The sequence below is a fragment of the Scyliorhinus torazame genome, chromosome 1, assembly GCF_047496885.1.
Source record: "Scyliorhinus torazame isolate Kashiwa2021f chromosome 1, sScyTor2.1, whole genome shotgun sequence".
In the NCBI taxonomy this organism is placed as follows: Eukaryota; Metazoa; Chordata; class Chondrichthyes; order Carcharhiniformes; family Scyliorhinidae; genus Scyliorhinus; species Scyliorhinus torazame.
This window is the reverse complement of record NC_092707.1, coordinates 53,317,511-53,333,395: the sequence shown is the minus strand read 5'-3', so window position 1 is coordinate 53,333,395 and position 15,885 is coordinate 53,317,511. Positions and strand designations below refer to the sequence as shown.

Here is a 15,885-nt window from a genome sequence, read left to right as displayed (position 1 = left end):
GCGATACCCCTGCTGAGCAGGAACTGACGCAGCTCATCACTCATGAATGAGGATCCCCTGTCACTGTGGATGTAGGCGGGGAAACCGAACAGAGTGAAGATTGTGTTAAGGGCTTTGATGACGGTGGCAGGCGTCATATCGGGGCATGGGATGGCGAAGGGGAATCCGGAGTAGTCATCGACCACACTGAGAAAATACGTGTTACAGTCGGTGGAGGGGAGCTGAGGCGCTCAAAGGGCCAGGAGGCCTTCACCAGGCGCGCAAGGTCATGCCGGTAGAAGTGCGGCTTGCACTCCGCGCAGACCTGGCAGTCCCTGGTGATTGTCCGTAATTCCTCGATGGAGTAGGGCAGATTGCGGGCCTTTATAAAATGGTACAACCGTGTGACTCCCGGGTGACAAAGGCTGTCGTGCAGGGCCCGGAGTCGGTCTACTTGTGCGTTGGCACATGTACCTCGGGATAGGGCGTCTAAGAGCTTGTTGAGCTTGCCGGGGCGGTGGGTGGGAGCGGGGAAGATCTCGGAAACTTACCAGGTGATGCAAGAGGAGGAGGAGGCCTCGGTGGTGGACGTAAAAGGTACGTGGGAGAAGGAGTTGGGAGAGGAAATTGAGGAAGGGGCGTGGGTAGATGCCCTGGGGAGGGTGAACTCTTCCTCATCGTGCACGAGGCTCAGCCTCATACAGTTTAAGGTGCTGCACAGGGCACACATGACCGGGACAAGGATGAGCCGTATTTTCTGGGGTAAGGACAGGTGTGTTAGGTGCTCAGGGAGCCCAGCAAATCACACCCATATGTTCTGGGCATGCCCAGAGTTGGAAGAATTTGGGAAGGGCGTAGCGAGGACGGTGTCGAGGGTGGTAGGATCCAGGGTCAAACCGGGCTGGGGGCTCGCAATATTTGAGGTGGCAGAGGAGCCGGGAGTGCAGGAGGCGAAAGAGGCCGGAATTCTGGCCTTTGCGTCCCTGGCAGCCCGGCAAAGGATTCTCCTTCAGTGGAAAGATGCGAGGCCCCCAAGCGTGGAATCCTGGATCAGCGATATGGCAGGGTTCATTAAATTGGAGAGGGTGAAATTCGCCTTGAGAGGGTCGGTACAAGGGTTCTTTAGGCGGTGACAACAGTTCTTAGACTTCCTGGCAGAGCGGTAGACATTGGTCAATGACAGGCGGTATGGAGGGTTTTTCAGGACTGTGTTTTGTACTTAACCCTGTTGGGTTCCTTTTCCATTTTGTTATTGATATTTTATGAAAACCTGAAATAAAAATTAGTTTTTTTTAAAATAGAGCTTGCTGGGGCGATACAAAATCTCGTAATTGTAGGTGGAGAGCTCGATCCTCCACCTCAAGATCTTATCATTCTTGATCTTGCCCCGCTGTGTGTTATTGAACATGAAGGCTACCGACTGTTGGTCAGTGAGGAGAGTGAATCTCCTGCCGGCCAGGTAACTCCTCCAATGCCGCACAGCTTCAACGATAGCTTGGGCCTCTTTTTCGACGGATGAGTGCCGAATTTCTGAGGCATGAAGGGTGCGGGAAAAGAATGCCACGGGTCTGCCTGCCTGATTGAGGGTGGCGGCTAGGGTGACGTCTGATGCGTCGCTCTCTACTTGAAAGGGCAGTGTCTCGTCTACTGCGTGCATCGCGGCCTTGACGATATCGGCTCTGATACGGGCGAAGGCCTGTTGTGCCTCGGCCATCAGGGGAAAATGGGTGGACTGTGTGAGTGGGCGGGCCTTGTCTGCATAGGTTGGGACCCACTGGGCGTAGTATGAAAAGAACCCCAGGCAGCGTTTGAGGGCCTTGGGAGGCAGTGGGGGAGGGGAAGCTACATGAGGGGGCACATGCGGTCGGGACAGGCCCCAGAACTCCGTTCTGGACCACAGAGCCGAGGATGGCTAAGCAGGTCGTGCTAAACACGCACTTCTCCTTGGTGTAGGTGAGGTTTAGGAGAGTGGCATGTGGAGAAATTTGGCACGGTTGGCATCGTGGTCCTGCTGATCATGGCTGCAGATGGTGACATTGTCTAGGTACGGAAAGGTGTCCCGCAAACTGTACCGGTTGACCATTCGGTCCATCTCCCTTTGGAAGACCCCGTTGGTGACGCCGAAAGGAACCCTGAGGAAGTGATAGAGGCGACCGTCTGCCTCGAAGGCACTGTATGGACGGTCCGATTTACGAATGGGGATCTGGTGGTAGGCGGATTGGAGGTCTACTGTTGGGAAGACCCGGTACTGTGCAATCTGATTGACCATATCAGATATGCGTGGGCGGGGGTACGCATCGAGCTGCGTGTACCAATTGATGGTCTGGCTGTAGTCCACGACCATTCTGTGTTTCTCCCCAGTTTTAACTACTGACACTTGGGCTCTCCAGGGGCTGTTGCTGGCCTCGATGATGCCTTTCCAAAGCAGCCGCTGGACCTCGGACCTGATGAAGGTCCTGTCCTAGGTGCTGTACCGTCTGCTCCTGGTGGCGACGGGTTTGTAATTCGGGGTTAGATTTGCTAAGATCGACCTTTAGGGCCGCGAGGCCGCACACAGTAAGGGGTGGTAGGGGCCCGCCGAATTTCAAGGTTAGGCTCTGGAGGTTGCACTGGAAGTCCATGCCGAGTAGTAGGGCAGCGCAATTCTATGCCCTGGACCATGAGTATGACCGTACAGTTCCCCCGAATCGCCACGGAATGGGATCCGGAGGCCAGGGAGATTCTTTGGTTGGCGGGGTGTACCGCGAGGGAGCAGCGCCTTACCATATCCGGGTCGATGAAGCTTTCAGTGCTCCTGGAGTCCAGTAGGCAAGAGGTCACGTATCCGTTGATTTTGACGGTGGTCGACTTCTGGTTGCGGCTATGTGGAGCTAAGCCGCACGATTCAGCAGCTCCCACGATTACGGACTTTCGGGCTCGCAAGAGGAGCCCCAACGGAATTTTTTTCACAGACAACCCGTGGGGAAGAGAAGAGCGAGGTCCCATACCGACTTTTATGGACCGGTCCCGAAGTGCAACGGCCAAAAAAGCGGCATTGGAGCAGCGGGAGAAGCGAGGGGAAAAAAGCAAAATGGCGGCGGCCGGGGACAAAAAGGAGATGCAGGAATTCATCAAGCGCTGCATCGAGGAGCTGCGTAAGGAGATGATGGCGCCTATGCTGGCGGTAATTGAAGGACTAGGGATAACCCAGAAGGCCCACGAGGTGAAGATCCAGGAGTTCCAGAAAAGAGTGAGTGAGAATGAGGACGAGCTCTTGGGCCTGGCGGTGAGAGTGGAGCGGCACGAGGCGCTACACAAGAAGTGGGCGGGAAGACTCGAAGACCTGGAGAACAGGTCGAGGAGAAATAATCTGAGGATCCTGAGTCTGCCAGAAGGAGTGGAGGGGGCCGATGCCGCGGCATACGCAGGCACAATGGTTGGGGCGATGATGGGCGCGGAGGCCCCTTCGAGGGCGCTGGAGCTGGACGGGGCGCACCGGTTGCTGGCGAGGAAGCCCAAGGCAACTGAGCCGCCAAGGGCGATGGTGGTGAGATTTCACCGGTTTACGGACAGAGAGAGGGTCCTGAAATGGGCCACGAAGGAGCGGAGCAGCAAGTGGGACAATGCAGAGATCCGAATATACCCGGACTGGAGCATGGAGGTTGCCAAGCGGAGAGCGGGTTTCAACCGGGCCAAAGCGGTGCTGCATCGGAAAGGAGTGAAATTTGGAATGCTGCAGCCAGCGCGACTGTGGGTTACATACAAGGACCAACATTACTACTTCGAAACGCCTGAAGAGGCGTGGACCTTTATACAAGCTGAAATGTTGGACTCTAACTGAGGGTTTGTGAGGGTGGGGGGTGTTTGAGGGTTGAAGTATGATGGTTGTTGTATATAGGGGGTCAATCACGCGCAGGAAATGTTATATGGGCTGGGGGAGAGAGACTAGGCCGCGACAGGAGCTGCGCCAGAGGGGGCGGGGCAGGCTTTGGAAAGTGCGGGTTTTTTTTCCCGCGCGCGGGAAGAAAGGTGGGAAGGGGAACGAAGGATTGATTGGGAGACTCTCACATGGGGGGTCAAAGGGACGGCGGGGGAAGCCGGGGTCAGCAGGTGTCAGCTGACTTACGGGAGTGATCTGGGGGGAGCAGAAAAGCTAGACAGGGGTCTAGCGGGGGGGGAGGGAGGGAGGGAGGGAAGGGGGAAGGGGGAAGGGGGGTGGGAAGGGAGAAGGGGGGGGGAGGGTTGCTGCTGCACTGGCCGAAAGGGAATGGGACACAGAAGAGGTGGTCGGGACGGAGGTCCCCCGGCTGGGGGACTGGAGGGCAAGGGAGACGCGGACACGGGACTGGCCCAGAAAAGGAGATGGCTAGCCGGCGGGGGGGGGGGGGGGGGGGGGGGGGGGGGGGGAGAGAGAGCCCCTCCAATCCGGCTGATAACGTGGAAAGTGAGGGGCCTGAATGGGCCGGTGAAGAGGGCTCGAGTGTTCGCGCACTTGACGGGACTGAAGGCAGACGTGGCTATGCTCCAAGAGACACACCTGAAGGTGGCAGACCAGGTCAGGTTAAGAAGGGGATGGGTAGGACAGGTATTTCACTCGGGACTGGACACAAAAAATAGAGGGGTGGCAATTTTGGTGGGAAAGCATGTGTCATTTGAGGCCAAGACTATCGTAGTGGATAATGGAGGGAGATATGTGATGGTGAGTGGTAGGTTGCAAGGGACGTGGGTGGTGTTGGTAAATGTATACGCCTCGAACTGGGATGATGCTGGATTCATGAAGCGCATGTTGGGGCGCATTCCGGACCTGGAGGTAGGAGGCCTGATAATGGGAGGGGACTTCAATACAGTGCTGGAAAGAATTTTCTTTCTTCTCCCACATGCACAAAGCCTACTCCCGGATAGATTTCTTTGTTCTGGGCAGGGCGCTCATCCCGAGGGTGGAGGGGACGGAGTATTCGGCCATAGCCGTTTCGGACCACGCCCTGCACTGGGTGGAAATGGGGCTGGGAGAGGAGAGGGACCAACGCCCGCTGTGGCGGCTGGATGTGGGACTGCTGGCAGATGAGGTGGTGTGTGGGAAGGTGAGGGGGTGTATCGAAAGGTACTTGGAGGCCAACGACAATGGGGAGGTGCGAGTGGGGGTGGTATGGGAGGCGTTGAAGGCGGTGATCAGGGGAGAGCTAATCTCCATCAGGGCTCATAGGGAGAAGACAGAGGGCATGGAAAGGGAGAGGTTAGTGGGGGAGATTTTGAGAGTGGACAGGAGATACGCAGAGGCCCTGGAGGAAAGATTACTTGGGGAAAGACGACGGCTCCAGACGGAGTTTGACCTGTTGACCACGGGGAAGGCGGAGGCACAGTGGAGGAAGGCGCAGGGGGCGACCTACGAACACGGGGAAAAGGCTAGTCGGATGCTGGCACACCAGCCCCATAAGAGGACGGCAGCGAGGGAAATAGGGGGAATCAAAGATGGAAGGGGAGCCACGGTTCAGAGTGTAACGAAAATAAACAAGGTATTCAAGGCCTTCTATGAAGAGCTGTACAGATCCCAGCCCCCAGGGGGGGAAGAGGGGATGAGACGATCCCTAGACCAACTGAGGTTCCCGAGTGTGGAGGAGCAAGAGGTGGCTGGTTTGGGGGCACCAATCAGGTTGGAGGAGCTGAGCAAGGGTTTGGGGAGTATGCAGGCAGGGAAGGCCCCGGGGCCGGACGGGTTCCCGGTGGAATTCTACAGAAAGTACGTAGACCTGTTGGCCCCGCTACTAGTGAGGACCTTTAACGAGGCAAGAGAGGAGGGGACCCTGCCCCCGACAATGTCGGAGGCGACAATTTCCTTGATTCGAAAGAGAGACGAGGACCCACTGCAATGTGGATCGTACAGGCCGATCTCGCTCCTCAATGTGGATGCTAAGTTATTGGCAAAAGTGCTGGCCACGAGGATTGTGTCCCGGGGGTGATTCATGAGGACCAGACGGGATTCGTAAAGGGCAGGCAATTAAACACTAATATGCAGCGGCTCTTAAACGTGATAATGATGCCATCGGAGGAGGGAGAGCCGGAGATAGTGGCAGCTATGGACGCGGAAAAGGCCTTTGACCGAGTAGAGTGGGAGTACCTCTGGGAGGTGTTGCGTAGGTTTGGGTTCGGGGGAGGGTTTATCAGCTGGGTTAAGCTCCTTTACAGAGCCCCGGTGGCGAGTGTAGTGACGAACCGGCGGAGGTTGGAGTACTTTCGGCTGTACCGAGGAACGAGGCAGGGGTGCCCCCTGTTGTTTGCATTGGCGATCGGACCCTTGGCCATATCACTGAGGGAGTCTAATAAATGGAGGGGGGTGGTCCGAGGGGGTGAAGAGCATCGGGTGTCGCTATACGCGGATGGCATGTTGCTGTACGTGGCGGACCCAATGGAGGGGATGGGGGAGGTCATGCAAACTCTAAGGGAGTTTGGGGAGTTCTCGGCTATCAGCTCAATGTAGGGAAGAGTGAGCTTTTTGTATTACAGGCAGGGGACCAAGAAAGATGGATATGGGACCTACCGCTGAGGAGGGCGGTGGGGAGTTTTCGGTATCTGGGGATCCAGATAGCCAGGAGTTGGGGGGCCCTACATAAACTGAATCTGACGAGGTTGGTGGACCAAATGGAGGAAGAATTCAAAAGATGGGACATGTTACTGCTCTCGCTGGCGGGTAGAGTGCAGTTGGTCAAAATGGTGGTCCTTCCGAGGTTTTTGTTTGTGTTTCAGTGCCTTCCCATCGTGATCACCAAGGGCTTTTTCAAGAGAGTAGGTAGGAGTATTATGGGGTTTGTGTGGGAGAATAAGACCCCGAGGGTAAGGAGAGAATTCCTGGAACGCAGCAGGGACCGAGGAGGGATGGCGCTGCCAAACCTAGCGAGCTACTACTGGGCAGCAAATGTGGCGATGATCCGCAAGTGGGTTATGGAGGGAGAGGGGGCGGCATGGAAGAGGATGGAGATGGTATCCTGTCAAGGAACGAGCTTGGGGGCGTTGGTGACGGCACCGCTGCCATTCTCGCCAGCAAAGTATACCACAAGCCCGGTGGTGGCGGCAACGTTAAGGATCTGGGGCCAGTGGAGACGGCACAGGGGTGGAGTGGGAGCCTCGGTGTGGTCCCCGATCAGGGGCAACCACCGGTTTGTCCCGGGGAAGATGGGTTCCAGGGCTGGCATCGGGCGGGGATTAGAAGAATGGGGGACCTGTTCATTGACGGGACATTTGCGAGCCTAGGGGCACTGGAGGAGAAGTTTGAGCTACCCCCGGGAAATGCATTTAGATATCTGCAGGTGAGGGCTTTTGTGAGGCGACAGGTCAGGGAATTCCCGTACCTCCCGGCACAAGAAATTCAAGACAGGGTGATCTCGGGTGTATGGGTCGGGGAGGGCAAGGTTTCGGCAATACACCAAGAGATGAAAGAAGAGGGGGAAGCGCTAGCAGAAGAGTTGAAGGGTAAATGGGAGGAGGAGCTGGGGGAGGAGATCGAGGAAGGTTTGTGGGCTGATGCCCTGGGTAGGGTTAATTCCTCCTCCTCATGTGCCAGACTCAGCCTGATACAATTTAAGGTGGTTCACAGAGCGCACTTGACGGGGGTGAGGTTGAGTAGGTTCTTTGGGGTAGAGGACAGATGTGGAAGGTGCTCCGGGAGTCCGGCGAACCATGTCCATACGTTTTGGTCATGCCCGGCATTGGAGGGGTTCTGGAGAGGAGTGGCGGAAGCAATATCTCAGGTGGTGAAAGTCCGGGTCAAGCCAAGCTGGGGGGCTAGCAATATTTGGAGTAGTGGACGAGCCGGGAGTGCAGGAGGCGAAAGAGGCCGGCATTCTGGCCTTTGCGTCCCTAGTAGCCCGGCGAAGGATCTTTCTAATGTGGAAGGAGGCGAAGCCCCCCAGCGTGGAGGCCTGGATAAAGGACATGGCTGGGTTCATAAAGCTGGAGAGGATTAAGTTTGCCTTGAGAGGGTCTGCGCAGGGGTTCTACAGGCGGTGGCAACCGTTCCTAGACTATCTCGCGGAGCGTTAGAGGAAGGTCGTTCAGCAGCAGCAACCCTGGGGTGGGGGGGGGGGGGATTGCTTGGGGGGATGGAGGAGCAGGAGATAACATGAAGGGTGGGGGAAACTGGCACGTGCGGGAGAGAGCCAGTGTATAAAGCTATGTAAATATACCATTTTGCCATGTATATATCTTGCTCAGTGCGATTTTGTGTTATTTTGTTACGGGCGGGTGGTTATTGTTTGTGAGGGGAAAAAAATTGTGTTGGGAAAAAACTTTAATAAATATATTTAAAAAAAAAAAAAGATTTTGACGGTGGTCGATGCGGTGGCCAGGTTGTGCGGACGAGACTGGTCGATGGTCACTGAGGCGAGTCGTGGTCGGTCGTCGCTGGTGTCGGATGATGGGGAGCCCGGGGGGGCACAGGTCCTGGAACACTGGCGGTGCCCATGTGCCGTGGGGGAGACAAGATGGCGGCGCCTGAAGATCTTGAGGAGGACAAAATGGCGGCGCCCATGGGCCGCACATGGCGGGGGTTGAACAAGATGGCCCCGCCCATGGGCCGCACATGTTGCGCGGAGTGGAAGATGGCGGCGCCCACTGGTCGTGCTTGGTCTGAGGGGGAGAAGATGGCAGCGCCCACTGGCCGCGCGTGGTCTGAGGGGGAGAAGATGGCGGCGCCCACTGGCCGCGCGTGGTCTGAGGGGGAGAAGATGGCGGTGCGTGGTCCGGGAAGGTGAAGATAGTGGCACCCATTGTCCGTAAACGAGGGGTGTGGGGGCGATAGCGGCGACTGCACAGGCCTGGCACACCACGGCGAAGAGCCCCTTCTTACCGCAAGCCTTACAAAGGGCAGCGCGGGCCGGGCAGTGTTGGCGGGGGTGTTTCTGCTGGCCGCAAAAGTAACATCGGTCCCCCCTGGGGTTCGCTGACTGGCGCATGGCACCTGCGTATTGGCTGGGTAAGGCCTCCGCTGGGGCGGCCGTCTGTGGGGTCCACGATGCGTAGGAGGGGTGGGCCGCGCGGCTGAATGTTGCGCGTTGCAACCGTCATAGAGAGCGCTAGCTTCTTTGTCTCTGCTAGATCGAGCAGTCGCTGGCGTATGAGGTCCGACCCAATCCCCGTAACGAACGCGTCCCGCATAAGGAGGTTTGAATGTTCCGTGGCCGTAACGGCCTGACAGTCACAGTACTGGACTAGTGGTATTAGGGCCCGCCAGAAGTCTTCGATGGACTCAGCAGGTAGTTGAGAGCAAGTGGCGAGTACGTGCCTGGCGAAGAGCGTAGTCGTCTTCTGAGCGTAATTTTCTTTGAGAAGCGTCATGGCTTTGACATAGTTTGCCGCGCCCTGGATCTGCGGAAAGACGTTGGAGCTCAACCTTGAGTATAGGATCTGTATTTTCTGAGCCTCCGAGACAGGGCTGGACGGCGAGTTGATGTACGCCTCGAAACAAGCTAGCCAGTGCGAAAGTCCTTTTTGGCGTTGCTTGATTGCGGATCCAGCTGCAGGCGATCCGGCTTGATACGGAGGTCCATCTTTTGAAAATCCTAGAGCAATAAACCGATGCACGATCAATTGCACAAAGACTTGAGTTGGATACAACTGAGGCTTTATTGCTCTAAGATGTGTGGCCTCCCACAGCAGCTGGTGAAATGGCTGCAGCATGGAGGACACACACATTTATACTCCGCCTACTGGGCGGAGCTAGCAGGCAGGGACTACCAACGTACCTGTAGTACAGGTCCTACCATACATCACCTAATAGAGGTGCAACAGTGGTTTGCCACACCCACCAAAGCCCACACATGCTCAGAGCCTTCAACAGATGCCAGTAAAACAATTACATTGGAGAAAGGCTTATAAGAATACTCTGTACTCAAAATGACACTCGAAAACTTCTCCCCCCTTAATTTTCAATCTCCCCTCAGGATAGAAATACGATTAATGTCTGAAATTTACAAAAGTCTGTCAGGAACTTAGCGATTGTGTTGCGACCTAAGCAATACCACTGGTGAATCTTGTAACAGTTGATCTGGAATTGTAGATGAAGTGGTAGATTTAAGAAGGTGGCACAGTGGTTAGCATTGCTGCCTCACAGCACCAGGGACTCGGATTCAATTTCGGCCTTGGGTGACTATCTAGAGTTTGCACTCCTCCCCGTGTCTGCGTGGGTTTCCTCCAGGTCCAGTTTCCACCCACAGTCCAAATTTGTGCAGGTTAGGTGGATTGGCCATGATCAATGTGCGGGGTTTCAGGAATAGGGGGGGGTGGTGGAGGAGTGGGCCTAGGTAGAGTGCTCTTTTGGAAGGCCGGTGCAGGCTCGATGGGCCGAATGGCCTCCTGCACTGTAGGGATGCCATGGAATATCTGAACATGAACATTGCTCTTCTACACCCCATCAGAGTCAACTGGCAAATCTGGAAACACAGGAACCACTTCCGGGTGAACATCCACAACACTTACTGGAGAATGTGCAAGTCTCATAAGTAAGAAAATTGTCTCAGGAGGACATAATACCTTGAATGGCAAATCCAGCAAAGGGAGACGATTCAACGCGTCTGCATTTGCACTGCCTTCCCCTGTCTGTCCACAATATTGTACTGATGAGCTAATAGTGTAAGCACCCAGCCCTGTGTTCTTTCTGAGGCCATGGGAGGAATACATTTTGACTTACTGAAAAGACTCATCAACGGCTTGTGGTCGATACATTTGAACAACCATAGAGGTACTGGTGGAATCTTTTCTCTGCAAAAACGAGAGCTTAACCCTCTTTGTCCAACTGTAAATGTCCCTTTTCGGCCTTTGTCAGCATCCTAGGTGCAAAGCCAATAGGTTTTTCGGACCTGTCCTCCATTAAATGAGCAAGTACCGCCCAACACAGTAGGCAAGGCATCGTACGACAGGATAAGTTCCCTGTCAGGATCAAAATGGACCAGCAGATTAGCCATTTGCAGCAACACTTTCAAATCCTTGAAAGTTTTCTGTGTGGATTCCCACTCCCATTTGATTTATTTGTGCAAAAGTAGGTACAGTGGAGCCAACATTAGACAGATCTGACAAAAACTTTCCATAATAGTTTACCAAGCCCAAAAATGACATGAGCTCTGACACATTCCTGGGCTCTTGACCTTCCTTAATGGTTTGAACCTTCCCTTCCACAGGAGATGAGCCTTGTTCAGTGATTCTGTGGCCTAGACTACATTTTGAGCCTGGAAAATGTGTTTGCTCATCTTCAGATGCAGTCTCTCCTCTGAAAACCTTTTTAAAACTTGATCTAGATTGCTAAGGTGCTTCTCCTCAGTCTTCCCTGTAATTAAGATGCCATCAATACTAAGAAACAATACTTTTCACTGTATACTAATATGTGACAATAATAAATCAAAGACTTCCGGTTGCGGCGATGCACTGCTAAGCCGCACGTTTCGGCAGTTACCGTTCTAACGGACTTTTGGGCTCTTTCCGGGAGCCCCAACGGAAATTTTTCCAGACCAAACCCAGTGTGGGGTGACGAAGGAAGGTGTCCCCCCGGGTGTGTATGGAAAGGACCAGTGGCAGTGGCCAGATTGCGAAGGATCCTTTGGAGCAGCGGCAGAGAAGAGAAGGAAGAAGCAAGATGGCGGCGGATGGAGCCCAGACGACATGGGGCCCGGACCAGCAGGAATTCCTCCGACGGTGTGTGGAGGAACGAAAGAAGGAGGTGCTGGCGCCAATGTTATTGGCAATCGATGGGCTGAAGGAAACACCAAAAGGTCCAGGCGATAGAGCTCCGTGGAGTGAAGGCAAAGGCAGCTGAAAATGAGGATGAGATACAGGGCCTGGTGGTAAAAACGGAGACGCATGAGGCACTACATAAGAGGTGTATCGAAAGGCTGCAAACCCTAGAGAACGGCTCGAGGAGGAAGAACCTACTGATTCTAGGTCTCCCCGAAGGAACAGAGGGAGCTGACGTTGGGGCTTATGTGAGCACGATGCTCCATACGCTAATGGGAGCTGAGGCCCCATCGGGCCCCCTGGAGGTGGAAGGAGCTCACCGGGTCCTTGTGAGAAGACCAAAGGCGGGAGAAATACCAAGGGCGATAGTGGTGAGATTTCACCGCTTCACGGACAGAGAGGCTGTTTTGAGCTGGGCCAAGAAGGTACGGAGTAGCAGGTGGGAGAATGCGGTGATACGAGTGTATCAGGACTGGAGCGCGGAGGTGGTGAGAAGGAGGGTGAGCTTCAATCGGGCCTAGGCGGTGCTTCACAGGAAGAAAATAAAATCTGGGATGCTGCAGCTGGCGCGATTGTGGGTCACGCATCAGGGCAAGGACTACTACTTCGAAACGGCAGATGAGGCATGGACCTTCATCCAAGAAGAGATACTGGACCAGAACTGAGAGACTGGTGTTGGGGGGGAAACAACAAGGTTGTGGTACAGAAATGTAAATTGGGGCATGGGAGGTTTATAATATTGTAACGATAGATGGGGAATCTCCCTCCTCTTGATGGGGGGACACGGAGAAATGTGGGTGCTGGTGGAAAAAGGGACTGAGGGGGGGGGATGTGGAATGAGGGAGCTGCGCCATAGGGGGCGGGGCCGATAGGAAAGCGTGGGTTTTTTCCCGCGCCATGGAGATGAGGGAGGGAAGATAGGCGCAGGAAGGAAGAGAGCTCCACATGCAGGGAGGTCAAAGAGAGAACGGGGGAAGCCGGGGTCAGTTAGACTTTCGGAAGCATCATGGGGGGAGTAACCATGCTAGATGAGGATCTAGCGGGGGGAGGGGGGGGGGCGGGGTCAAACTGGGTTGCTGCTGCTGAGTGCAAGGGGGAGCTGGCAAGAGAAGAGGTGGTCGGGACGGGAAGGCGCCGCCTGGGGAATAGGTGGGTGCGCGGGACCCGGACGGGGGGCTGGCCCAGAATAGGGGATGGCTAGTCGGGGGGGGGGGCGTGGCCCCGTGGCCCGGGGGGGGGGGGGGGGTGCGTGGCCTGTGGCCCCCCAATCCGGCTGATCACGTGGAATGTGAGAGGCCTAAATGGGCCAATTAAGAGGGCCCGGGTGTTCGCGCACTTAAAAAGACTGAAGGCAGACGTAGTCATGCTTCAGGAGACGCATCTGAAGGTGGCGGATCAGGTTAGGTTAAGGAAAGGATGGATGGGACAGGTGTTCCACTCAGGGTTGGACGCGAAAAATAGGGGGGTGGCGATACTGGTGGGGAAACGGGTGTCGTTCGAGGCTAAGAATATAGTGGTGGATAACGGGGGCAGATATGTGATGGTGAGTGGTAGATTGCAGGGAAAGGAGGTTGTGCTGGTAAATGTATATGCCCCGAACTGGGACGACGCGGGATTTATGAAGCGGATGCTGGGACGTATCCCGGACCTGGAGGTGGGAAGCCTGGTAATGGGGGGGGGACTTCAATACTGTGCTGGATCCAGGGCTAGACCGGTCTAGATCCAGGACCGGAAGAAGGCCGGCAGCGGCCAAGGCGCTTAAGGGGTTTATGGATCAAATGGGGGGAGTGGATCCGTGGAGATTTCCTAGGCCGTTGGCCAAAGAGTTCTCCTTTTTCTCCCACGTCCACAAGGTATATTCCCGAATAGATTTCTTTGTTCTGAGTAGGGCACTGATCTCGAAGGTGGCAGGAACGGAGTACTTGGCCATAGCCGTTTCAGACCATGCCCCGCACTGGGTGGATCTGGAATTAGGAGAGGAGAGGGAGCAGCGCCCACTCTGGCGACTGGATGTGGGACTATTGGTGGATGAGGGGGTCTGTGGAAGGGTGCGGGGATGTATTGAGAGATACCTGGAGGTCAATGACGATGGCGAGGTCCAGGTGGGGGTAGTATGGGAAGCGCTGAAGGCGGTGGTTAGGGGAGAGTTGATCTCCATTAGAGCCCACAAGGAGAAACAAGAGGGCAGAGAAAGGGAGAGATTAGTGGGGGAGATTTTGAGGGTGGATAAAAGATATGCAGAGGCCCCGGACGAAGGACTATATAGAGAAAGGCGAAGACTTCAGACGGAGTTTGACCTACTGACCGCAGGAAAGGCAGAGGCACAGTGGAGGAAGGCACAGGGGATGAGATATGAGTATGGGGAAAAGGCGAGCCAGCTGCTGGCCCACCAACTTCGCAAGAGGATAGCGGCGAGAGAGATTGGGGGAGTTAGGGATGAAACGGGAACTACGGAGCAGAGAGCAGGGAAGGTAAATGAGGTGTTTAAGACCTTCTATGAGAGGCTATATAAGTCCCAATCCCCGGAGGGAAAAGAGGGAATGCTATATTTTCTGGACCAACTAAGGTTCCCGAGGGTGGAGGAGCAGGAGGTGGCAGGTCTGGCGGCGCCAATTGAGGTGGACGAGGTGACTAAAGGACTGGGGAACATGCAAACAGGGAAGGCCCCGGGACCAGACGGGTTCCCGGTGGAATTCTACAGGGAATATGTGGACCTGTTGGCCCCGCTGCTGGCGAGAACCTTTAACGAGGCCAGAGAAGGGGGAATACTACCCCCGACAATGTCGCAGGCGACGATATCACTAATCCTGAAGCGGGATAAAGATCCGCTGCAATGCGGGTCATATAGGCCTATCTCAATCCTAAATGTAGACACCAAACTGCTGGCAAAAGTGCTGGGGACGAGGATAGAGGATTGCGTCCCGTGGGTGGTGCATGAAGACCAGACAGGGTTTGTAAAGGGGAGACAACTGAATGTCAACGTTCGACGGCTGCTGGGGGTGATAATGATGCCCCCAGCGGAGGGGGAGGCAGAGATAGTGGTGGCGATGGATGCGGAGAAGGCATTTGATAGGGTAGAGTGGGAGTATTTATGGGAGGTGTTGAGGAGGTTTGGGTTCGGGGAGGGGTTTGTCAGATGGGTCAGACTCCTATATGGGGCCCCAGTGGCAAGTGTAGTCACAAACCGGCAAAGATCGGAGTATTTTCGGCTACACAGGGGAACAAGGCAGGGGTGCCCCCTGTCCCCATTACTGTTCGCGTTGGCAATTGAACTACTGGCCATAGCGTTGAGAGACTCTAAGAAATGGAGGGGGGTGGTTAGAGGGGGAGAGGAGCATCGGGTGTCACCTCTACGCAGATGACTTACTGCTATATGTTGCGGACCCTGTAGAGGGGATGACAGAGGTGATGCAGATATTGAGGGAGTTTGGAGATTTTTCGGGATACAGGCTAAATATGGGGAAGAGCGAGCTTTTTGTAATACACCCCGGGGACCAGTGAAGAGGAATAGACGCCCTCCCGTTAAGGAGAGTGGAAAGGAGCTTCCGATATTTGGGGATCCAGGTAGCTAGGAGCTGGGGAACTCTACACAGACTTAATCTGATGCGGCTGGTGGAGCAGATGGAGGAGGATTTCAAGAGGTGGGATATGCTGGCGCTCTCATTGGCGGGCAGAGTGCAGGCTGTAAAAATGATGGTTCTCCCGAGGTTTCTTTTCGTGTTTCAATGTCTCCCCATTCTGATCACAAAGGCCTTTTTCAAGAAAATATGAGCTTTGTGTGGGCAGGGAAGACCTCGAGGGTAAAGAGGGGGTTCCTGCAGCGTAGTAGGGACAGAGGGGGACTGGCGTTGCTGAGCCTGGACGACTACTACTGGGCTGCCAATGTGGCGATGGTTTGTAAGTGGATGAGGGAGGGAGAGGGGGCGGCATGGAAGAAGCTGGAGATGGCGTCCTGTAAAGGAACGAGCCTAAAGGCGCTGGTGACGGCGCCGCTGCCGCTCTCCCCGAAAAGGTATACCACAAACCCAGTGGTGGTGGCAACCTTAAGGATCTGGGGGCAATGGAGGCGACATATGGGTGTGACGGGTGCCTTGGTGTGGTCCCCGATCAGGAACAACCATAGGTTTGTCCCAGGAGGGATGGGCGGAGGGTTCCAGAGCTGGCATCGGGCAGGAATTAGGAGATTGAGAGATTTGTTTATTGACTGGACGT

General features: G+C 55.2%; 1 protein-coding gene across 6 annotated transcripts in view; it reads left to right on the top strand.

Annotated features, from left to right (window-relative positions):
• ccdc157 (coiled-coil domain containing 157) overlaps window positions 1-15,885 on the top strand; it is an 83,731-nt gene that overhangs the window by 8,893 nt on the left and 58,953 nt on the right. The window lies entirely within an intron of this gene.